At 40.2% G+C, this 24,246-nt stretch overlaps 1 protein-coding gene across 1 annotated transcript in view; it reads right to left on the reverse strand.

The window, feature by feature from the left end:
* Window positions 1-23,200, reverse strand: part of CDON (cell adhesion associated, oncogene regulated) — a 103,163-nt gene extending 79,963 nt beyond the window's left edge. Inside the window, exons 1-2 of the mRNA XM_043451390.1 lie at window positions 22,791-23,200; window positions 20,923-21,066 (exon numbers count right to left, since the gene is read on the reverse strand). The gene's annotated coding sequence lies outside the window, so the exon portion shown is untranslated. The remainder of the gene's footprint in view (window positions 1-20,922; window positions 21,067-22,790) is intronic.
* Between the last annotated feature and the right edge of the window lie 1,046 nt (window positions 23,201-24,246).

Genomic DNA, 24,246 nt, shown 5'->3' on the forward strand with positions numbered 1-24,246 from the left:
TTTTAGAAACCAGAGCATCCTTTCCAGCACTCATGTGCAATTGACAAGAATGCATTCTGCGACCTGCTGCAAAGCTTGAGGGCAGAATGAGTGTGTAAATTTTGTGCAAGCAGAGATTCAGGATGTCCAGCATGTAGGCCGGGTCAACAATGGGCAGACCTCTCTTTTCACCAGAACTCAGCACACCCCCTCACCCTTCCACCCCTCCCCGACTCCCCCCGCCCCCCCCCACCCCCCGCTGCCAATGGAAACGCAGCTCTTGGTGGTATCTGCGTCCATGAGCTCGGAAGGATCACGCAGTTATGAGCACCTAGTTTTTCAAACCGTTGACTCCTACAGACCTCACAGCCCTTCCCCGCCTTCTCCGGAGCCTCAATCAAGTCAGCCGAGCAGACACGCTGATCCTGCTGCCTCCCCAAGCATTTCCTTTCACTGTGGACCATCAAAAGTCGAGGAAGCAAATGGAAGTGACTTGGAGTTATGGCACCAAAAAGGCCAAACGAGCAAAGAAATAATCAACTGCACATGAGCCACTTCAGCTCCGACACAATGAAAAGGGCCTAGGACTAACCCCAGGAAAGGTCACTGAGATCAAAGGTCATGAGCAGAAAAAGGCACCCGTGAGGGGCTGCTAGCTGCAATGGCAGCCAATGTGGTCTTAATTACTCACCAAAAGAGAGGGGGTCTGAGCCAGGGCTGAGTTAGGTTCTAGCCACTTATTTGTGTGTTTTTTTAAGAAAAAAAGTCAAGTGTTCCTGTTCCACTCTCTTTCAAAGAGGCTATTTCTTCCTGCTTCTAGAGCACAGGAAGCCAAGAATTGTGGAGATAAGATAATTCTGGCATCCACAGTGACTGTACAGGAGGGTTCCGAATATTTAAAAGCATAGCTGCATACAGACAAGTGAAATTCTAAAGCGTGACTTAGGAGGGATCATTAAAAACACAAAATACAGCAAGTTTCAAGGAGATGATTCTTGAATCTCTTGCAATCATCACAAAATTAACACTTGCCACAAATCCAACTCTCAGTCGATTTTCGGGTTTGTCATTGGAATTGGCTTCATGGGAAAACGTAACACCGTAATGGTAACCACAAAACAAATGCCAAACGCAAAATTTTAAGTTTACAAAGAACTAGCTGAACTTGAACAGGCTGATACTATAAAGATCCAGATCGACACTGGGCTAATGTTCTTTGATGGAGAATGAGAAGGAGGAATGTGAAACCATTTTAAAAAGAGCTCTGGATGGTAAGTGTTAGGCAATAAAATTAATCTAGTTGTTAATAAGGACAATGCCTTGCTCAGACCTTACCAAATGGAATGAATTTTCCTTGGCCATGACGAAAGCCACTGTCATGGGGTTTTGGTTTAGGTTTCACTTTCATAACGAGGAAATAAGGACTGAAGGAGAAACTCATTTCCATGCAATATATTCTAATGTATACAGGAAAATACTGAGGAAAAAGCAAAATGAAAAAATATTAGCGATCTAAGAAAAAATATCTTGGCTGTAAACAAACTTGAATCAGTGATGGTTGGGCACTGGACCTCCATCAGGATAATTTTTATATTATATGACCTGCTGAATTATGAGTTTCCTAGAGACCTGGAACATAGTGATACTAGTCTCCAAGTACCTTCTTCCATCTTTAAACTTGGCTGCATAAAATACAGGGAGCTCAGCTTGGTGCTCAGTGATGACCTAGAGGGATGGGATGAGGGAGGGTAGAAGGGAGACTCAAGAGGGAGGGAATATATGCATACATAAGGCTGATTCACGTTGTTGTACAGAGGAAACTATAACACAACATGGTAATGCAACTGTATTCCAATTAAAAAAAATAAAATAGGGACTTCCCTGGTGGTCCAGTGGCTAAGACTTCATACTCCCAAAGCAGGGGGCCCAGGTTTGATCCCTGGTCATGGAATTAGACCCCACATGCTGCAACTAAGACCCAGCATGGCCAAATAAAGACTTTTGAAAAAGCAAAATACACATAACCAAAAATAAATAAACCTAGCTGAATAAAATAACGGAAGGGGTCTATATTTCTCAGGAGGCCCACTTTGTTCAAGCTGGTGATGGGAATTAGGTCAGACACGGCTTTGTCAGAGCTGTCACAGCATCGTGTCCGTGCACTAGGCACTGAGAATGGGACCCTTCAAGCCCATTCATAGGCTGGCATACATGTCAATCAAGATTCCTGTGCAGTTAGCACACAGTCACCACAAATGGACTGATAAATATAGAGATAAGTAAAAATGCACGAAGGCCGTAGGAAAAAACTTGCATTCCTAGAAGTTTTGATAGATAAAATCAAAGAGATGATCAAGATACAAAGTCCTGATGAAGTGAACAGAGAAAAATGGATCAGTTAAGATTGGGATATCTTTCTAAACATAACACAATACTGCATGAAGTTTTAGTCCAACTGGGAGAGCCTGAGGTGACGTTTCAGCAGTGGGTCCACCTTGTCCACCAGAAATGAAACAAAGCTTGTTGGAACAACTCTGCTGGGCTGCACGGATGTATATCAAAGAGCAGCAGCTGCTCTGTGACATTATATTGGACAATGGTAAACAGGAAGGTCCAAAGAAAAGAATTCAAGAACACACTGATAGAAGAGATACACACAGACATACACAGTACTCACAGACATCATCGGGAAACCAGAACAGCAGATAGACCCAACCAGGAAGACAGATAAACTTATTCCAGTGATGCCCCTCTGTGTAAAACTTTTCTGAAAATCCTTTGTTCATTATTTTTGGTGTATAAACAACACATAAAAATCATCTCATTAGATTATGATTACACTTGATTTTTAACTCCATATAGTTTTAACTCCATCAACATCACCCAATTAATTTATTAATGGTTAGTTCCAAAATACTCAAGAACATAAAAAAAAAATAATTTTAAGTGCCATAAACAGTAAAGGCAATTCCAAAAGAACACCAAATTTCTTGGTACACTAACAGCAATGTGATATTAAATATACAGCTTGCCAAGGTAACAGACTTCTTTAAAGACATAATTCTGATTTAGATATTTTATGTTCTGGTATAGTTCTGATATATTTTTTTTCATATCACACTATACTCATGTCATAGCTGACATTTGTAGAACGCACATGTTGATACAGGCATATACCTTGTAGCTGAACTCTTAAGAACTTATTATTGGCTTCCAGAACAACTTGAGGAGTTTTTGGTTTTCTTTTTTGGTGAGATTTAGAAGAGAATTATTAACTTGATTGTTTATATAATGACAGATGATGAATTTGGATCTTAAAAGTATAAGAATGCTGTGGGTTGGATCCTTTGCTTAATTTTCTAAAATCTCTTCCTTCAACCCGTTTTCTAAGACATTATGAGTAGAGTTGAAAGTTGTAGCCTAAAAACACAAAAAGCAGTTTCTCAATTCATTTACACAACAAAAACGTATTGAGTGTCCATATTCAAAGCAGTTGGGGGAAAAAAATGATTAGAAAAGAGATGACATAGAAGTAGAATAAGATAACAGAGACCTTGATCTCATTTCTTAAATCTCTGACATCTTTAACTCTTGGATTACATTATAAACCGCAGCATTTAAAACTTTTTTGACATAAAAAAAAAAGTTTCCAAAAGTGACAGGAGTCTGAATTTATTAATAACATATTTTTTAAGTATTTAATAAGAATATTCAAAATATATTTTTAAAGAATTAACAGTTGGTAGTCTACAGTGACGTATTTCTTTTTCCTAGAGGATTCAGTCAGGTAGAACATTCAGTAAATTAGTGTGGCTTAGGTTCTGTCTGCAAATAGAGGGGGGGAAAAAACCCACAATTTTCTCTCAGTTGTAGAATTCTATGACAAACATTTTACAAGTGCTATGTTTAAATGAAAAAGCACTTAAAAGCCTGTGTGCACCTCTTACACTAGTTTTGCCTCATCTTTGGCAGACTCCAAACATGACCACACTAATGAAAGAGGAAAGGGGGAAAAAAACAGCAAAGGTATCCAAAATCAACAAAACTTCAGCTCTAAAAATTAAGTCAAAAGCATATAGTTCAGCCCTTCGGTTTGCAAGCAAAAAAGAGACTGCTTGTGTTCACCCTTATTTAAAAAAAAAAAAAAGCAAGTTGTAAAAAAAAAGCAGGAGACAAGTTTACAATTTCATCGTAAGAACTTGAAGAGGCAGACCCTTTACTTTGTATTTGGGTAAAAGAAACTGAGGTTCCCTGGTGGCCCAGTGGTAGAGAATTCACCTGCCAATGCAGGAGACAGGGGTTCGATCTCTGGGTCAGGAAAATCCCCTGGAGAAGGAAAAATCCACTCCAGTTTTCTTGCCTGGAAAATTCCACAGACAGAGAAGCCTGGCAGGCTACAGTCCACAGGGTCCCAAAAGAGTCAGACATGACTTAGCGACTGAACAATAATAACGAAGAAACTGAAGAAATTTCCCTGGCAAATTTTCCTGCTTTGTGAAAGTGTCATCCACTATTTGACAGTCAAATTATCTGTGAGGTTTTCACAGAATTCTGGGAACACATATACACAATGGAAAAGACAGACCTTCTTGTGAAGACTCAGGGTTGTCTCACAAAAGAAAGACTGCTGAAAGAAAAACAGCACCGCTGATTTGAAAACTAAGTTACCAAGCTTTCCAAGAACTTACATTGAAGAAAACATTTCATAACTCTACATAATCACCTCCTTTTTCTCTGCCCAGCTTCCATGCCAACCTGAGTAAGACGTTAAGAGGAAAGGCCCAGCTGGCAGGTGTGGGTGTTCCAAAAATCAGATATTATTTTGTTTATTTGAATTACATTCTTTGCTTGAACAGCCTCGGGGTACAAATAAAACACACGAGTAATTAAAATAACCAACAGCAGGACTAATAAAACATCTAAAAGCAACTTTTATATAGAGAGAGACTCTCTAAGTGTTTGCCTCCTGACCTCAGTATATGGAACAATGAAGGTACATGTAAAACTAAGTGAGGCATTACCATTTCTGCTGGAGAAGGATAAAAAGCCAACTTAAGTCTGTGGTCAGAGGGAGAATGAGACTTGATGCTCATGCATCATGAACACGTGGCCATAAACATTACAGATAGAGAAACATCCAGCATGAGACACAGCAAAGACGCCATATCCAATTTGGAAAACTGTACACTGATAGTTTACCAAATTTAATCTAGAGCAATGGTTCCCAGAGTTTGGGATTTCAATACCCAGAGACACCTAAAAATAAAACAAAACACCAATATGTCCCATGTAAGAATACCAACCACTTACCAAGTCAAAAAAAAAACAAAAGAAAAGAAGAACTGCCATCTACAATCATTGCTCGTTGGAACAGAACAAAACATGAGCCAAAAAGTAACTTTAGAATAAATTTGGCTTTAAAAAGTAATCACTCCATGTCTTTCAGTTGGTTGTTTCTCATTTTACTCCAGATGAATATAAAATCCACATTGTAAATTATGCTGGTTTAAAGATCAATGCTGAGAAACAGTAATCTAAAGACTTTAAGGTCTTCACTCTTATAAATCAGTAGATTATAACAGCTCATCACCAACATTTGGTTATAAAATAGGTTAAATCATGTGTCTCTTAATGGAGCATTAAACACACAGCCCCCTCAGATTTTCATCTTGAATGTCAACCAACAAATCTCCCGAAAGCAGCGTTTTCACTCTTAGTACTGACAGGTTTCTGCCACTCAAAAAGACCCCACTGGTCCCAGTACCACCTGTACTTTTCATTACTAACATTCCTCTCCAAAATAGGCCAAACTTCTAGACCTTATTGGGAAGCGAAATTCCCGTTATCCCCTTACTTTCTCTGCAGACTATTTTCAAAGTTTGTTTTAAAACTTTACAAAAAAGAAAAAAAAAAAACTTTTTTAAGAAATTACTGAGATAAAACATAAGGAATTTCACTCTAATACTATGTTATAGAAGCCCTATATTTCCTTGAATGCACATTAAATTTACTCAATGAACAAGTATATACCTGAATCTGTAGCATTTCCATAATAAATTATTGTAATCTTCTATAAATTAAAGCAATTTTCTCTCTGTACCATCATGTTACATCAAATAAAGATGGCCCTGTCTATAAGATCTTTAAAAAAGATAAAACATCTTCCTTCTTCAGTAATGGCTTTGATTTTCATTTGAATCTGATTTCCTGAGAAAAAATGGTAACCAAGGAACAGTATTGAAGGGAATGTATAGAAGTTGGTTTTACCTGACTCATTACACTGGGAAAATAAAGAACTAGGCTAGATATCTATAGGTCATATAAATGTAAAAAATTTCTACCGGACCTGGATTAAATATTAGGTCCGTGAGGGAAGGGAACCACATCTAGTTTGATCACCTCTGTACATCTAACACCTGCGAAGTAACCTGCACAAAATGAGTGCTCAGATAATTTCCCCAAGATTGCATAGCTAATAAATGATGGGGGTGAGATCGAACCCAGGGTGAGCCCAGGCCTCCACTTCACCCTTTCTACCCACAGCTTCTTAAATAAAGGAGAGCCTTGGGTACAGGTCTCTTTTTTATGCCCGTTGAATTCACTGTAAATCCACAGCCACTTATTCTGGAAGGATGCTTAAATCTACCAGGTTTTAGTTCTCTTTCTCTATTTTAGTTTTAATCTGCAGATGAATTTCTGAAGGTATGAAAATCTTTTTTTTTTAAATTTCATTGTGTTTCTGCACTGCTGAAACTTGAATTATTGTAATCTTATTCTAGGTCATCAGCCAAATGATAAAGACATGACACAAAATTTCCATGCCTGGTTTACATTTGTGTTCTTGGATCATATCCATGACATGTGAAGGTCAAATGATGTTACATAATACCATTCAAAGAAAGTTCTGAAACAGGTGAAAAGAAAAGGAGGAACTGTAAATCATCTTCTAGTTCATGGTAGCATAAGTGTGCCAAACTTGAAAAGCAGATGACATTGCAGATGGTATAATATAACATTAGAAACACGTGTACTATAAAGATCCCACATTACTATGGCTCATCAACAATGAGTAAATATGAATGCATACATGCACTTCATCAAACGAATTTTAAATTGTTTTTCAGTATTATGTATCAGAGTGTACTTTTAAAGTGGTCCACAAAATATTGGACCAACAGTTAAAAACAAGTTCAATATTAAAAAGAAAAAACAGGGACTTTCCTGGCAGTCCAAAGATTAACGATCTGTGCTTCCAATGCAGGGGGTGTGAGTGTGATTCCTGGTTAGGGGACTAGATCCCACAAGCTTCGAGGTGCAGTCAAAAATTTAAAAATCAATTAATTAATTAAAATAAAAATGAGAAGTTTAAAAAAAGAAATGAAAAAAAAATGTTAAACATGCTTAAAATCAATGAATCAAATCAAAAGGACAAGTCAAATATGAAAGACGCAACAGTATCTTCCTATTAGGGCTTCCCAGGTAACTCTAGCGGTAAAGAACCCGCCGGCCAATGCAGGAGATGTAAGAGACACAGCTTCAGTCCCTGGGTTGGAAAGATCCCCTGGAGGAGGGCATGGCAACCCACTCCAGTATTCTTGCCTGGGAAATCCCAGGGGAGCCTGGCAGGCTACAGGGGTCGCAAAGAGTGACAGAACTGAAGCATGCATCTTCCTATTATTCAACTCAATACTGACAATGTAACAAAACAATTTTTAAGATTTAACATTTTTTAATTACGTTGGTTTCGTGATTTTGTCACAATGTGCGAATTTAGTTTCATAAGAAGTTTGCATCTAGTTTATTTTGTACATAATTAAATGAGGTTAATAATAAAATTTTTTGAACAATATTGGGCTTTTTAAAAATTTTTCCCTTTGATAAGTGGCACATTATTCAAGTTTGTGCACTCCTTTTTAGCAAAATACAGGACATTATCACCTCTGTTAAGATGTTAACTAATCACACACAAAGCTAATTCCTTGATTATATACATCTTTGCAAATCTCAACTGAGAATGGGGGTGACAGGACAAGAATTATAGTTTCAAACACTAGATTCACATTTCCCCAAATCAAAAAGGTTAAAAGAATCTTGTAAATGCTATCTACCTCCATAGCCACCAAGACCACTACCTTAAGAAAACTCTATAAATGCAATTCAACCAAGCTTTATCCTCTATTCCATAGGCCCCAGAGGGAATATCTTAAAAATCTGTGCATTTTAGAGTTATGGTACAATGTTTTTTTCAGCAAACAGGCTCATTATTGCTGCAAAATTTACTGTGCTTCCCTGAAAACCCGGATTCCAGTGATATAATAAAAATACAATAATGAGGCCAACCTGAAAGGTAAAAGAAACAAATGAATTCTCAAACCTTAACTAAGAAAGTATTTGAAACACAACAAAACAGTCAGACAGAAAAGTATCTCCTTCCTGAAGCATTAGTACTGTCACTGCTGATGACAGAAAGGAACTCCAGGACAGACAGGCCACACACAATCAGGTAGAAAGAGACGCCTGCAGCCCCCAACCTTCTCATGTTCTGATTCCACAACTCCCGGCTCCAGTTCTTTGGATTCCCCTCTGCTGCTAAATCTCAATCTTGAACAGTCACTTGAGGGCTTATCCCAGCCAGGGAGAAACAACTCAAGGGGGTGGCTAGGGTGGGGCTGAGAGTGTACATCGCTGGCCTCCCTCCAAATCAAACATTTGCATCAGATGATCACATGTCTCTTCTATTTCTTTTTTAGAAACAACTTGGGAATGATACTTTATTGGTGGTCTTCAAAGCTATCAATCCCAGTTAAGTGTTTATCTGCTCTGACCATATTTAGGCCCAAGAGAAAAAAAGTAATTTGAAAGAGATCTAAGAGCCAAACTCATTATTAAGTACGTATACATCAAAATCCTAGAAAGCACTGGGATTTCCCACAGATAAGAACATTTGTACCTTCGGTGGGAAAATTATCAAGAAGAATTAACAAAGGGTTCCAACCATAGATAGCTCTTGCTTTTAAGAACATGTCAATAAGACTAGGTATGAAGTTCATCTCATACCTAAAATGTTATTTTCCTGGTACTAAAGTATGTTTCTATTGAGTCTGGGGAGATGAGAAGGAGAAAGGGGAGATCGCAAAGAAACAAAATTGAAATGTAGGGTAAGAAAGTTAAGATGCGTTCAACTATTTGGGAACATGGGAAAATCACCACCAGCTATTACATTATTCACCTAACTTAACCACTCTCTGCTATGGAAGCCAAGTCCTAACCAACGCAAGAACAACAACATATAATCAATTCTAGTTTCTTTCCACATTTCCACAGTCCCCAAAGTTTAATCCCAGCTCATTTTATTTTGAAATGTCTCAAATTCAGCAACATCACAATAATATTTTGTCACTATTAGACCCCAGCTCACAGATAATATAACAGCAACAGCTCACTTGCAAGAAGCACCTATTAAGCACCTATCAGTCTGTGAGGATTAACTGAGGTGATCCCATTATACAGACCGGGAAACGAAGGCACAGAGAAGCCTTAATTACTTTTTAAAAATTTTAAACTTTTTATTTAAAAACTTTTTTATTTAAAAACTTTTTATTTAAACCCCCACGAGAGGACGGTGGGTTTGGGCTTTGATCCCACTCACACTGACTCCACAGTTTACTGTAGTCTAAACCTGTATGATCAATAGCCTGAAAGCTCCCAGGTTGTGAAAATTCCATTTACAGAAAACGAATTCATTCTCAACTCAATTGTTTCACTCATCTGGAAATTCCTTATGCTCAATTTACTTAAAATAAGGTGGAGAGGGTTCTTCTGGTCCTATACTCATTTCTACTAAGCAACATGAATGATTAAAACACAAGAAATCTTGGCTGGACACAGAACTATATGTAGACTAATGATTTAAAGTGTTGCCAAGACCCTGGATGGGAGGGGAGTTTGGGGGAGAATGGATACATGTGTATGTATGGCTGAATCCCTTTGCTGTTCACTTGAAACTACAACAACATTGTTTATTAATACAAAATAAAAAGTTTAAAATTTTTAAAAAGTAATTAAAAAGAACATCTGGCACATTTCAATCATACAGAGAACCTGTTGGTAATGAGGATAAGGGACAAATAATGTAGCAAAGGTTAGCAGCGACACTCAGTGACACTCTATTACAAGTTTCTAAATCATAACCTGCTGACCTAAAAATATTCTTTTAAAGCCATTTAATTATACCATTAAAAATAACATACAAATTAATACCTATTAACCCCAACAGATAAAACTACATTACATTACAGACTTGGCTGATACTGGGCAGTTGGAGATCTGAACAAGTATTCATTCTTGCTCCATTTTTGTCCTTTCCAAAAAAAAAAAAACTTACAGACAAGCTTCATCAATCATTAAGAGGGCCTGGTTCTGATATTATATGAGCTCTGTCAACCTTAATCAAATCGCTTGCCAGATCGTAGATAAGTAATGACTTGCTTAGGTTAAGCAAGGCCAGAGTCTTCCTTCTGTAGTATATACATCTCCAGAGTGAAAATAAACAGCCTCACACCTCAAACTAGGAGCTGGACTCTGCGCTCTTATAACTCAGCTTCTCTCCAGCCCAGGAGGAGGGGCAAGATTTGCCTTTAAGTTACCTAGTTTTCTTTCTTTCCTTCTCGATCTGGTCATCAAAACTTTTAAACTATCTCATTAAACTAGTTTGATCTACAATGAAAGAACACAAGTAATCTATCCTTAATGCTGTAGCATTAACATTTGTTTTAGCCAATACTATACAAAGATATGGGGCTTCCCTGGTGGCTCAGATGGTAGAGAATCTGCCTGCAGCGCAGGAGACCTGGGTTTGATCCCTGGGTGGGGAAGATCTCCTGGAGAAGGGAATAGCTACTCACTCCAGTATTCTTGCCTGGAGAATTGCATGGACAGAGGAGCCTGGCAGGCTATAGTCCCTGAGGTTGCAAAAGAGTCTGACACAGCTGAGCGACTAACACTTTCACTTTCTTTCATACAATGATATAAAACAGAAAACAAATAGCTAATAATTGGGAGGCAGGCTAAAGAGGGAGGGGATATATATATATATATTTATGACTGATTCAAATTATTGTACAGCAGAAACCAATACGACATGGTAAAGCAATTAATCTCCAATTAAAAATAAATTTAAAAAGAAAAGAAATAGTTAATGATTGACAAAAGAAATATGAGAAGAATCACTTAAAGTTACAAAGTTTGTATTCATAGTTTCTAACATATCCAAGAAACAGAAAGATTAAGCACTGACCTCATCTGTCATGCTCAGAACACAGGGGTACCATGGAACAAATGTTAAGAAAAAGAGCATTCAATTTGATTTGATATTTATTCCACAAGCAAAAATGTATATGTAAAATGAGATTTATTTCTAAAAGCCCCCTTTGCTATTTTCCTTACTGGGCATGTAACTGGAAAGGGCTTTCAAACTTCCTTTTCAGCTGGAATATACCATTAAAGAATTTCTAAGAATTCAGGTACCTGCTCTAAAAAAAATGTGTTGGAAAGTAAGGATCCCTGTCGCGGGGGGAGGGGGGGGGGCGGCGGGAGGCAATGAAAAGACCTCTTTAAAGAGGAAAGAGCAAAGAAATAAAATAAAGAGGAAAGAGCTTAAAGAAATACAAAACACCTGGGAGTCAATTTTACCTTGGGCAAAATTTACTTATCTCAGTATCTTCCATTAGGTCAGTAGAACCTAGGATGCAGTTTGTGGTTTACAAATGTCAAAGACAAAAAACAAGAAACTTCCTGGCAGTCAAATGTTTAGGACTCAGTACTTTCACTGCAGGGCGCCAGCGTTTGATCCTTGGTGGGGAAACTGAGATCCCATGAGCTACACGGTACAACCAAAAACAACAACAACAACAACAAAACCTTAAAATTTAACTATTTTATTCTATTCCTAATCAGACAAACGTGCACTTGTAATCTAAATTAAGCTTAAAAACAAAGACCACAGTTTCAAATAATCTCCTCTTCCAACATTTGAGATATTTTAACCCAACTTTGAACTACATTGGTGTGAAACCAATGCTCAATCTTTATTTTCCTCATGACTTTCCTTCTTAAAACTTTACTATTTCATACATTATTGCAAACAGGGGAGAAAAAAAACCAACTTTTAAAACACTCTGCAAAGTACAAAGGACTCTATAGAATTATTTAAGAAATAACGACCATTGGAAATAGAGGGTAGGAGACAAATATTCGGTAAATAGAATGAAAAGAACCACAGGACAGGGGTCTAGCTGAGCTAGCAACTCCTCAGCACAGAGCTGCGTGAGCAGATGGGGGTCCAGGTTCCACCCAGCCTGTCTGTGCGCACAGTGTCAGGACCATTGTTCTCGCCCCAGTCCTCTGGAAGCATCATTCTGATAAGTCTGTAGGGCACTCATTCAATCAAGGCCCCTGGCGTAGCCAAAGCAATACTTTGCTCCTTTGTCACAGCACTGTTTATCGTTAAACTGCCCAAGTATTCCTGAAGTACCCATTCCTCTAGATGATTCAGGCACCAAAGATGCCAGTATTTCTCAGTAAATTCGAAAGAAATTTTAAAGCAAATGGGGACTGTTTGTCTAGGAAATGGCAAGGGAACGGATTCTTTCTCCAGAAAACTCACATTTCAACATGAAGGGGGAAAAAAAATCTTAATTGCACAAATGAAAAACTCAGAACTCAATCTCTCATTCTTGATTGTTGAAGGCCTCAGGAGTTTAGTACGTGGTGTCTGTTAATTTGATTCCACGCCCAACTGACATCTACAGTCGCAATCATTAAGTATTCAGTATATGTGTACAACACCGAGCTGAGAAAACACGGATCTGCTCAAGGGTTGTCTTTGTTCTACAGGGTCAATTGTTTCCTTATCTTTTTCCTAATAATCTGCCTATCTGGAAGAGAAAATCTCCAAATAAGTAAAACGTTGACAATTTTTCTTTAAAACAATTTCTGCTGTTACTTTCCTGTGGGGTAGGATACAACCTGGACTCATACTAAGCTCATATTTAGAAACTCACTTGGGGAGTTAGCTATAACCTTATTAACATTAACAAGATGTATTGAGTCAAATCCCTGAGCTAAAATTTATTTGATGCTGCAAAAAAAAAGATTATCAAATCTCTGCACAAACTGTATTATGATTAAAAATCCCACCGCGGCTGCAGTCACAGTGACAAATATAAAATTATTTTAGGGCCTAACCACAGTGACAACAGCTCTTTTAAAATGCATCCTCGAACACAAAAGAATGACCAACAATGGCAATTTCATTCGCTAACCTAATAGGAGACCACAGTTAACAACCCATCTTAGAATGATTCAAAATTGGCTTTAGTCAGCCATGAGGCTAAAAAAAAAAAAAACTTTGGCTCTAAAATGTATGATGAAAATTCTATGAAAGGCGTTTATATGGGTCTACAGTCAAAACATGAATAACTTAACAACTAGAGCTTGGAATTAGGGATACAGAGTAGAAGTTTGATCTGTTTTTGCTTTACTCTCAAAAAAGACTTGACCATAGTAAAGGGAGGGTGCCCAATATTCAATAAATAGAAATCAAAAGAACTGATTTAGAAGTTAGGACCAATTCTAATCAGACTATAATATGACTTGAAAATATGTTCTTCAGGAGTAAAAATGCAGAATTAGGTCTAAAATCTAATCCATCCGTACTATAATCCTTCTTACTGTAAAACAAAACGTGTAATTTCATTTTGGAAGACCATCTAAGACTTAATGGAAGAAACAATAAAAATGACCTGGTTTAAAAAACTGATCAGAATAGGAGAACCCACATAGTAATTTATGGACACAACCCAGTGCTAAGACCAGTGTGGTTCTACTTGGGCGCTTTAATAATCTATTAAGAAACATAAAACTATTTTCCCAGGATTCAGCAGTCCCAAGATCTACTGAAACAACTGTTCCAATGCATGGAAACCAATTTGAAATCCTGGTGCATCAGTTGTCATTAAATCATGCCAACATCTAAAAGTCTAATTAGCCTAATTTCAAGAGTGAACAGGGTAATATAGGCAGGGGGAAACACTAGATTCGAACAGTGTTACTCTATTGGTGTTTATAAAGAGGAATAAATAGCACAAGTCTGACACAATCCCACTCATAATCACATTTAGACATTCCCCCTCATATGACCATTTCAGCAGCTAATTATCAGACTTTTTCAATATATTGAAAGCTATGTAACATCAAATAATGAAGCTTAACTCCACTTCATAGAGGGGGATTCTTCATCCCTACTCTCATAACTTCACATTCACCAATCTAGGAGGAAGTTTAAACCACTGAAACAGAGGTGAGTGAAAAACAGTATATCCGTTCCAGCTAAAGCTATGTTCACTCCTTCTTACTGCCTGTTATTCACTGTGCTAGTTTGTTACACACACGCCCTGAGGCTAAAACCATGAAAATAAGCCAAAATAAATGGGCAAGAAAAATCTTATCCCTAGCTTATGATGCTATTTTTCTTTTTATTGGAATACAAGAGGCTGCCAAGTTCTGATGTCACTACAGTAATTTCATGGCCTGATAAAAGTAGTATTTTATCCATTAGACATTCGTCCCCTTTGCCAATTTCACCTCCAACCAGGCAGTGTATGCAATTACTCACTGAACAGATTTCAAATGATAGTAAAAGAGAAAATACTAATTACTGTTATTCTGATACCTAAAAAGCCAATAACTGTCAGAAATTTCCCTGGCAAGAGACAGAAGGCAGAATGTACTTTTTAGTGCCAGAAATCCAGGAAAACTCCCCTAATACTATGTATTAAAAAAACAGACTATCTGACATCAGCTCTCTGAGCACAAAATAACAGCACAGAACGAAAATAAACATTTTAAATACGTAAAGTGTTTGACAAGCATTCCAGTGATAATGTGATGATAGAAGTCCTAATATCTTTAACATTTAACTTTTTTTTTATCCAAAGCTTTCTTTCAATCATAATTACACACTTCTGCCCTTAAAAATCTAGTGAGATCAGTGACCCTGCATGTCTCTGGGATCTCCCAGACAAGAATACAGGAGTGGGTTGACATTTCCTTCTCCAGGGAATCTTCCAGACACAGGTATCGAATCCTCTTGTGTCTCCTGCATTGGCAGGCAGGTTCTTTACCACTGAACCATCTGGGAAGCCTTGTAATTCTCTGTAGGAGTGAGTCAGTAACTTGGCCAGTGGTGGAGCTTCAAGTAAACTCAGGTGTGTACCTACCTAAAAAGGTAGCAGATACTTGTAAAGTGTTCTCATTTCTGCTAATGATATACTTAGAATACTGGAAAGGGCCCCGTTTTCTCTCTAAGTAAAAAAGAATATTTGACGTTTACTTGTTACTGATAAACTAAATTACATTTAAAGTGAAAGGGTCAACAAGAAGAGGCAGTCCTCAACTTTAAACTAGGGCTGGTTTGAGAAATTTTATTTATCCAATGGTTGTGTGGAACTCTACACATTTTTTCCCTCCAAAATTATGCACAGTTGCCCCCCACCTTATCCATGGGGGATACATTCCAAGGCCCCTAGTGAATGTCTGAAGCTGTGGATAGTACTGAACCCTATTTATACTGTGTTTTTTCTATACATACATATCTATGATAAAGCTGAATGTATAAATTAGGCACAGTAAGAGATTAACAATAAAATAGAGCAATTTTAACAATAAGCTATAATAAAAGTTATATGAATGTGGTCTTTCTCTCTCAAAATTTTGCACTATTGTAAATATTGCTCTTATGATGATGATAGTAGGAGGTCACCAAGTGAGGTGAGTAACAGGCATTGTGATGTAGCATTAGGCTAGTACTGACCTTCTGGCAATATGTCAGAAGGACGATCACCAGCTCCTGATAACCCTGGATCACCCAGGCGTGACGAAGTGAATGGCTGGATGTCAGCGGCAGGACAACACTGAAGGTTTGGGGCTCTTGGGTGGTGGCGGTGGGGGGAAAGGATTTCATTACACTACTGAGAACAGCATACAACTTACAACCTATGAATCATTTATTTCTGGAACTTTCCATGTAATATTTTTGGACTGTGATAGATCCCAGGGAAATGAAACTGCAGCAAGTGATCCCTGGGGTAAGGGGGGACTATTGAACGTGGTGGTTAAATAGCACAGCCCCCTCAGGAGAGCCCGTCTCATGGGCTCATACTGAAAAGGCCTTTGGGGGTCATGAGGTCCCAACTATCACCCAAGGAAGAGATTTCTTCTGCAGCATCTTTTGCAAACACCACTACAATATGTCTAGCAACAAGGAGCTCACATCCTTTAAAGGAGCATTTTCTGTCCTGAGGCAGCTTTATTGGTCAACAGTTCTTCTTTTGAAACAAAATCTGCATCTTTCGAGTGCCCCTCTGGGACAAAAGATGACTCATATATCACTATTTCAACTCTCCCCACCCCCAGTGAAATCTTGGCTGCTGGGGTTCTGATTTAAAAGCAAAGGGGACCACTTGCCCCCTGTGGTCCAAAGGAACCCATCCTGCACACGGCGGTATGTGAAGATGGACCTGGTGTCGAGGCGCTATGAAAAAGAAGATTTAAGAAAATTACAAACATTGAAAAAGACAATGTCTCTGGAGAAAGAAGTGGCTTTCTCCAACAGAACACCCAGAAAATGCTTCATCAACATTTCCAAGAGCAGAAACACACACTATTAACCTCAGCTGCAGCCCCTTCCAAAATTTAAAAACAAAAAACACACTTCTGATTCATCCATATCATCTGGTATTCTTATTTCACTGCTTGGTGAAATCAATTTTACTTATTTTGTAATAGGGAATTCCAACAATACAAATAGAAATTCCAAACATATAGGCAGAGACTGACAGCAACTGTTCAGAACGTTAGTGACTAAAATTCTTCCTGATACAAGTGTGAGGTCCCATTCTTCAAAATATTCCTGCAGTATAACAATATCCTTGCTCCATTTTCTTCCATTATGGGTGGATTTTTTTTTTTTTTACGAATCCACTGTGTTGTTTCACTTTCTCCTAAGAGAATATGATGCTCATACTGAGCTAGTTATTGCTTTTCTAGAATGCACCATGCTAAGTATTGATTTTGACATTAAATCCTAAGCATGAACATTATTAGCTATCTTAGATGGTCCTTAATTTGAGGCTCCCTCTCTCCCTTTCTAAACACACACACAAATGAAGGCAGTTATCAAAGGATTTGGTTCATGGAACTGTCACTGAAGGTGATAGAACCTTCAACCCAACTTCATGTACAAATTTAAGGTCTTTCTAAGATAGTGACTAGAATCTCATTTTCTAATGACTGAGGAAGAGATGTTGTTATTTTCTTGTTTTCCCAATAACCACATACCTAATGTGCCAATAAAATGAACTACTACGAATTTCAGAACAGGCAAAAGCTGCGAAAACAATTGGAAAAGCATGAATTCCTACCATACACAGTAATAGAGATGGCTCTCAGACATAAGGAGCAGTGCAAGAAACCAGATATAAAGAATATTTATCATGTGAGTCTATTTTTATAAAGTTCAGGAACAGGCAAAACTCACGTATGGTTGAGACTAGTCAAAATAGCTGTCCTCGGCTAGGAGCGGCAGACAAGTCCGTGAAGGGGCACCAGGGCGCCTTCCAAGATGAAGAAATGTCCAACATCTTGATCTGGGTAATGGTTACCACACATGTGCATATATAAAACTTCATCTGGCTGTTCGCTCAGTATACATTAACTGTACACTTGTGTACATTTTCCTATTATACCTCAAAGGGGGAGGGGAATGCAACATTGTTTCCAAGTGCCTTTTAAGTCTCAATTGCAAAATGAAGAGAACTGTAGCATACTGAAGCTAGAGCAGTTCCATGTGCCCCCACTATTACTAACTTCGGAGAATTCCTCATTATTTAATCTTCAAAAGAAATCACTTCTGGATCAAAGTAACAGACTAACGTGTACAGGAGGAGTTACCTAAAATAGCAGCTAACATTCATAGAGGTCTTACTATAAGCCAAGTGCTTTACTTTCCATATCTCACGTAAACCCCAAAACAATGCTAACAGTTACTACTGTTATTAGCCCCATTTTAGGGATGAGGAAATCAAGGCTTAGATCAAAATCACTTTCCCAACTCACACAAATAAAAACAGATGAGCTAATCTATGACAAGAATGGTTGAAAAGCAAGCTGTATGTCAGCTTCTTAATTCTGTTTACATGAGAGAAATATAAAAATATTGTAACCAAATGTAAGCAGAATACATCTCAGTTCAGTAACATAACCTGTGCATTTCCCCCCCTCTCAAGTAGTATGGAACTTGACAGTTTCCTAACTCTATGGTTAGAAGCACAGCACTGGTTCTCAAGAACTGAAGTCCTGACTCACATTCCAACTGACAGGTAGTAAAACAAAACCCGCTTTGGGATAGTTTTTATTATCTCTGGCCATCAAAATACACCACACAGCAAAGTTCCTGAAAACTGCGAACAGAGAGGGGCCCAATGCTAACTTTAGTGTTTACTTCCATTCATTCCAGAGTCTTTTCAATCTGACCATACCAGTAGAATGCAAGCCCAGGAAGAAGGTAGAAAAAAAAGTTAAACATATTCTCTAAAAGACGTCTTCATTTTTAAAACACGTAATGTTAAACATTTAGGAGGCTCTAGCAGAGGACTACACAGGAATCGGATGGGGAAATCTGTGACACACAACAAGATTTAAATCAGAAACAAAATCTATCAAATTAACCATCATATAGGCTACTGCTCTCTGCTCTAGTTGAAAGCTACAAGCACTGGAATTCACACTCATTTTTAACTATTCTTGGAAGATGAAAATCAATTAAGTAGAACGCCCAAGATTCAGAACTGCTCTTCCTTGAAAAACACACAAGAAACAAACCAGGCTCATAGTCTGAAGAGCGTCTGTATTCAAAAATCATTCAGGGGCAGGGGAAGAAGGGTGGGGTGAGGGTTGGGGAGGGGGTGGAGTGGAGAGACATGCTGATGTTTCTCAAAAATTTTGCTCCGAAGATTTTACAGAATATTTCTGAGAGATATATTTTCATTTATTTGTGGCCGCTGGCAAGTGTGCAAAGCGATGCCTTAAAAAATCCTAGCAATCAGAATTCTTCAAAAGACAACAGAAGAGAGAGACATATCCTGCACAAAGGTAAATGTTGTGATAATAATGTTACAAAAACACAATAAAAGTCATATAAAAACAAGACAGCAAACTCAAATATGCCTATTCAAACAAGCATTTCATCTCTGCAAAACACTCTGCTTCACAGAAAAGTCTGATTCTGCTCTTGGCTGAAAAAGTTATTAAAACAATAAAGCGGCCCTTACAGGCGAGACCGAACTGTACCATGATTTTACATAGTTATCAAAAGATCATTCAGAGAAAACTTACCAGGTCTGAAACGTGTATATGCTTGTGCTTCGGAGGGAAAGCAGAAAAGTGACTTTCTGTACTCACAGTGGCGTGCACTTCAGGGTAAAGACGCATCACCACAGTCGTGCTGGTAAGAAAGTCCTGGCCAGCAATCTGCCTATGGGTTGGGCTCTTCTCTTACAAGATAAGCTGTTAAATCCTGCCTTGATTTTAGATCCGCTAACATATGGAGCCTTCTAATGTAGCCTCCCTTCGTCCCCACGCCCACCACCACCCCCCCATCACCACTCGGCCCCCCTCCCTCTCCACACACACACATACAAAAAAGGCACTGCAGGGCAGAAATTCCTCAGGTGCTCGCTAATGGAATTCCCAGGGTCTTGGAGCCGCTTCGGGGATCAAGAGATCTCATCGCCCCTGCTGGGGTAAGGAGCAGCAAGTCTGTTCCATTTAATCAAATACAGAATGAATTTTCAGCTCTATTCACTAGCTTGTCTCCAGGGCTCTCAAAAGGCACCAGGCAGCTAGAATCACACACATGTGGCTCTTTTAGGCAAGTATAATTAGTTTGATTTTAAAAAGCCACATTAATAATATCACCTCAGGACCATTATTCAGGGGACAGATGACAATGATACTGTATGTTTTAAGCCTGACAATGGGGGAAAGAGCACAGACAATGACGGAGAACTTGAAGGATTAAAAAAAAAACCAACAAACCAGTTTTGCATTTAATTGTAATCCAATATATTTAAAGTGAAATTAAATATATCCCATATACTATCTCTTCATTGTAATTGAAGAGAGTCAAGCTCTCCTTTCTATTCTCCTGAAAAATGAGTCAGGACCATATATACAACATTTATAAATGGAGTGCTTATAAATCAATGAAATGTTTACGTATAATGTAAAATTTTAAATACAAACAATAAAGCATTCTCTAATTCACGTTAATAAAATTTCTTGAAAAAAAGCACCCATCAAAACTCACATTAAATCAAGTCCTTCAGAGCAATCTATTTAGCAACCAGACTCCAAATTTCCTTTCTAATCTAATTAGCTTCTATTAAGTAGTAAGATCATATGTCTATAGAAAGACTATCCCTAGACGTCAAGGCTTCTCTTCTGATGTGTTGCCTTAGCTACACTCTTAGACAGTAGAAATGCTAACTACAAGGCAATAGCTAATGTAACAATGTGTTAAAAAATAACAAATTTTTCACTTAATCGGTTTAAATTTCCAATCTCCAGCCTGATTTTGCTACAATAAGGCTTAATTCTTAAGATAATTTCTCCAGTATTTTACTTAAAAACAGTACCAATTCACTACAAACAGAACCGATTTTAAGTCCAAACGTCTGCATAAGAAACATTTCTAAAGAAGCAACATTATACTTCGACTTCCATTTTGACAAAAACATACATGAAATCATCTAGAAAGTCACAAAAGCATAAGGGCAGAAGTGAGAAAAGAAAAAGAAAGCATGAGAACCAGTCAACAAGTTTTACCTGAAATTCTTGGAGCCCAGCCCTATGGCAGAAGTTCTCACTCCAACATAAAGACTTCCTCTTTACATACACCTTAGAGATGGGAGGGTGGGGGGTGTCCTATCTTAAAATGAACTTAGTTCCTTCCATGCACAGTCAAGCCACCTGCAAAGAAGACAAGTAACACGGATTTAGAAGCCAACCTACACGAGGTAGATCTGTATGCTCCAAGTCCTAAAGGTTCTCTGTGCTTCCTGGCTGGAGGGTCAGAGCTGTTTAAGTACTTTCCACAGAAGAGGAGGCTGATGAGAACCAGGGCAATCAATCAAGGCGTCCCAAGTGAGTTACTACACAAACAATAGCACAGTACCTCTAGTAACTGATTTTCCTGGTTGACTAAACTATTCAAACAAAGACAGATTTCCCAAATACTATATCCGAGTTTTTGCATGAAAGTTAAACAATATACACATGTGTGTGTGTGTGCGTGCGTGCGTGTTTTACAGAAATATAAATGTTTCTGCTCCACACGCTGCCAAACACACACCCAGGGCACGTCTTTACGAAATGAAACAGGTTTTCTCCATCCTTCTCATATAACTTAGAGTATGAGGCAGTTTATTTCCACATGTGCAAAACAGAAACTGCAGTATTTGGTGCCTCTCTGGGTTCCTAAGAATGCTTTCTAGTTAAGCACTCATTTAAGTTTTCCAGAAATTTTCTAGAGGTCGCTTTCATCTTGTTCTAAAAGTTGAACTACTCCCACATTCTCAGCTAAAATAGACTACCCCCCAAAAAAATGATCTATAAAATGTAATAGACTGTTTAGAATTGTACTAAGAATAAACCCATTTCATGCTCCAGCCCCCTCCCACCCTCTCCTACCAGACACTGTCCACTAGTTATGCCAAGAGTCAGCTGGAAAGTCTGCAGCTTGTGGCATCAGTGAGGCAAGGAAGGAGAATTGGCCTTGTTCACCTTTACTGGCCACTGGCCTGAGACTGTATCTCATGTTTCCTTTTAGTCCAGTCTTCTGTTTCTCAAGGTGTCTGATTTAAGGACACAGAGGTTAATGAGATTCCCTCAATTCTAGATGCCAACTTGGAAGGCAGCCTGCCCTTCAGGCACCTGCCACCCTCTGGAGTCTGAACTGGGAAAAACAGGCATTCTGGAGAAATCTCTTTTTGGAGAGCCTTCCACCTGATTTGGTGGGCTGGGGAGAACAATGAAGGGAAGGGCGAGAGAGGCTCTCTAGCCCCTCGGTGATTTATTACTGAAATTCCTAGATGTGGAGAGAATGCAACAAAGGTCTGGAAGCTGCAGAATGAAATAAATAGCGGGCTGTAATGTATTTAGCAAATGATAATGCAATCCACAGAATGCTTTACAGAGGAGAAGGAAAAAATACGCTCCCTGGGGCTGGGAAGTCACTGAGTCTGTGAAGGCAGAGAAAGATACATTGTGCAGGAAATTTCTCTTGATTCTCCCTACACATAAATCACTGTCTCTCAGGCGCTCCGCGGGGATGGAGGTTGAGAGAGGCGAGAGATCTGGCTCCCTTGGGAAAACGATCCGGCGCCCCTTGCACCCCGCTATGCTTCATCTCACCTGCCCCAGCGGATCATTGTCAAAGAGATTGCATCTTGTCACTGACACCTCACCCCGCCTCCTCCACGAGGTGGCTGAGTCCCCGGGACCGGGAACCTAGGAGCTCCCCGCTGCGCATCCTTCAGTTACCCTTCCCAGACCCCGCACGCAGCCTGGACCCCCAGCCCCTCCCGGGCAGCCCGCTCTCCCGGACCTCCAGCTCCCAAGCCTCGTGGCGCCCAAGCCCGGTGTCCCCAGGCCACCCCTCCCGCCCACCCTTAGGTGCGACCCCACCCCCGCACCTCTCAGCGGGGCTGGCTAAGCCCCCAGACCTCCTGCGCGGCAGCCAGCTCCGAAAGCCACCCCCAGGTCATCCCCCGCGCGCTGGCGGCGGCTACGGCGGCGGCGGCGGCTGCGCTTCGAATGGGCCCCTCCATGCACCGGGCAGGGCAGCGGGAGGGCGCGGCGCCTCGCACGCCGGGGCGGGGGGCGCGGGGGCGGGCGGCGCGGGGTCCCGATCTCCTCGCACCAAGCCGCGCGAGCCGGGCACCCGGGACTCAGGGGAGGGGAGGCGGGGGTGGGTGGGCGGAGTCACCGGGGCGCGCCCCCGCGGCCGCGCTCCTCCCCGCCAAGGCGCGCGGGCGCGTCACCCGGCGGGCGCAGCGCCAGCGAACAGCACGCGAGGAGCGGGAGGAGGGAACCGGGCCGCGGAGGCCGCAGCTCCCCGCCGGCCCGCGCCCCGCCGGAGGGTGCGCGCGCAGCCTGCCAGATCAGCGGCGGGGGGACGGGCCGTACCAACGAGCGCGGGGGGGGGGGTGCTCTCCGGCAGGCCCTTCTCCCTGTCCCACTCTTGCTTGCGCTACAAGGGCGGCCCCCCAGGAAAGGAGAGGAAAGTCTCTGCTTTGGTTTAGGATGGGGGAGGATGAGCTGCCTTAGCAATGCTCGGAGTTTCCCATAATGCCTGCACTCCCTCCCCCCTCACCTTTACTTCCCCGGGAGAGGCGGCCTTTGGGGCGGTCCACTTCTGGGCTCGAGCACGGGCACTACTGGCTTGCTCGGTCCCCGGCTTCCCCGCCCAGACCCCGCCCCTCATCCCTCCGCCTAAGTCGTCTGCGGAGCCAGCCAGTCCATCCCTTCTCTTGGCTCGAACCTAGTGTCTGCCTTATGGCTCCGGCTTCCCGCCGCTTTTGGTTCCTTCGCCTTTGCCCCACGTTTAGTATTTAGATTCTTAGGCGGTGAATCTTCCTCGGGTTCACCGGTTCTCCCGCTCTGTCTTCACATACACGCAGGCAGGTAACAAAACTTCCCAGAGACTAGGAGAGGCTCAGCGTCGCCTCGTGCAACCACCTCGGCCTTTGGCCCCAGAGTCTTTCCAACTTGTCCTTTGGACGTGCCCCAAGTGATCTGATTTCGGTGAACTTCAGTTGTTCAAACAGAAAAGGGGGAAATAATTTCTACTGTATTTAAAAGGTTGTTGTGAAGCATGATACTTAGCGGAAAGCACCTGCCGCAGCATGGGCATTCGAGGATTGTGACCTCTATATATTAATAATAATAATAGCAGTTAATTTTTTACCATCATCGTCACTTACTATTTAACTACCAAAAAAAGAGCTCTAATGATACTTGGAGTTCAAAAACACTCAGTTCAGAACCTCAGGAGAATCGGGATGGGGAATACGTGTAAATCTATGGCTGATTCATATCAGTGTATGACAAAAAAAATAAATAAATAAATAAAAATTAAAAAAAAAAAGA

The sequence above is a fragment of the Cervus canadensis genome, chromosome 29 (assembly GCF_019320065.1).
Source record: "Cervus canadensis isolate Bull #8, Minnesota chromosome 29, ASM1932006v1, whole genome shotgun sequence".
NCBI classification, from domain to species: Eukaryota; Metazoa; Chordata; class Mammalia; order Artiodactyla; family Cervidae; genus Cervus; species Cervus canadensis.